Genomic DNA, 1,779 nt, shown 5'->3' with positions numbered 1-1,779 from the left:
ACATCACCCCCACGACTTTCTTTGTCACATCGCTGGATGGATCATGTTCCCTAGTCCTAGGACACAACTGGCTTACCCGCTACAATCTGTTGATTGACTGGGTCTCAAGCAGTATCACGTTCCAAACTTCCGAACCTACCAAGACAGTTACTCCGAGCTCTCCCCCGTCGTCTCCGGCACCACTGTCATTGTCCGACATCCAACACTCTGATGTTTCGCCAGCACCTCAGTCGCAGGCTGTTACTCCTCCGCTACCATCTATCGAGTTCGTCAGCTGTTCTGCATTCGCGAAGGCCTGCCGACTTGAAGGATCGGTATCCTTCAGCCTAACCATCCCTTCCGAGGAAAGCCGCTTGAGAGCTACCTCATCCCACACCGACTCCGTCGACCTCTCGGCCGTTCCGCAGGAGTATCACGAGTTCACGGATGTGTTCAGTAAGAGCAAAGCCTCGACGCTGGCACCGCACCGTGAGCACGACCTAAAGATCGACCTTGAGGAAGGCACCTCCCCACCCTTGGGTACCATGTACTCTCTCTCTCCTTCGGAACTCGAGGCCCTCCGGGTGTTCTTAGACGAACACCTGGCCTCTGGTTTCATTTGCCCTGCTACCTCCGCTCACGCGGCACCGGTCCTCTTCGTCCACAAGAAGGACGGATCCCTCTGTCTTTGCGTCGACCTCCGAGGGCTGAACAAGATCACCAAAAAGGATCGCTACCCACTTCCCCGCATCTCCGACCTCCTTGACGCACCTAGTCGCGCCACGGTCTATACCAGACTCGACCTCCGGCATGCTTACCACCTGGTTCGCATTGCAGCAGGCGACGAATGGAAGACCTCTTTCCGCACGTGCTATGGTTCCTATGAGTGGCTTGTCATGCCATTCGGTCTCACGAATGCACCTGCGGCTTTCCAGCGATTTGTCAACATGATCTTCGCCAACCTCTTGGACGTTTCTGTGGTAGTCTACCTAGACGACATCCTTACCTACTCGGAAGACATGGCTTCGCATCAGGAGCATGTCCGAGAAGTTCTTAGGAGACTCCGCAAACATGGCCTATATGCCAATCCGAAGAAATGCGAGTTCCATACGGACACTACGGAATATCTCGGTTACTGCCTCTCTCCTTCCGGACTCACCATGTCCATCGAGAAGGTCAAAGCCGTCCAAGATTGGCCCGAGCCCCATAAAGTCAAGGATGTCCAATCCTTCCTTGGCTTCGCTAACTTCTATCGGCATTTCATCCACCAATACTCCGACATTGTGGTCCCCTTGACGCGCCTCACGTGTAAAGGAGCCCCCTGGCTATTCTCTGACGATTGTCGATCTGCTTTCAACACCTTGAAAGAAGCCTTCACCTCCACTCCTATCCTCACCCATTGGTTACCCGATGCCCCCCTCATTGTAGAAACCGACGCCTCCGATTATGCGATCTCCGGAATCCTTTCCATTCGCTGTGATGACGGAGAGATTCGCCCCATCGTGTTCCGCTCTAGAACACTCTCGGCGCTGGAGCTCAATTACGACACCCATGACAAGGAACTGCTCGCCATTCATGATGCGTTCTGATCATGGCGTCATTACCTCGAAGGTTCAGGAACCCCAATCGACGTCGTCACCGACCACAAGAACCTCGAGTATTTCTCCACCACCAAACTCTTGACCCAGCGGCAAGCCCATTGGTCAGAGTTCCTCTCCCAATTCCACATGACAGTCCGATTCCATCCCGGAAGACTCGGAGTTAAACCAGATGCGTTGACTAGACGCTGGGATGTCTATC

This window comes from Cantharellus anzutake (assembly GCF_015039405.1).
Source record: "Cantharellus anzutake strain C23 chromosome Unknown EI90scaffold_25, whole genome shotgun sequence".
Lineage (NCBI taxonomy): Eukaryota > Fungi > Basidiomycota > Agaricomycetes > Cantharellales > Hydnaceae > Cantharellus > Cantharellus anzutake.
This window is presented reverse-complemented; position numbering follows the sequence as displayed.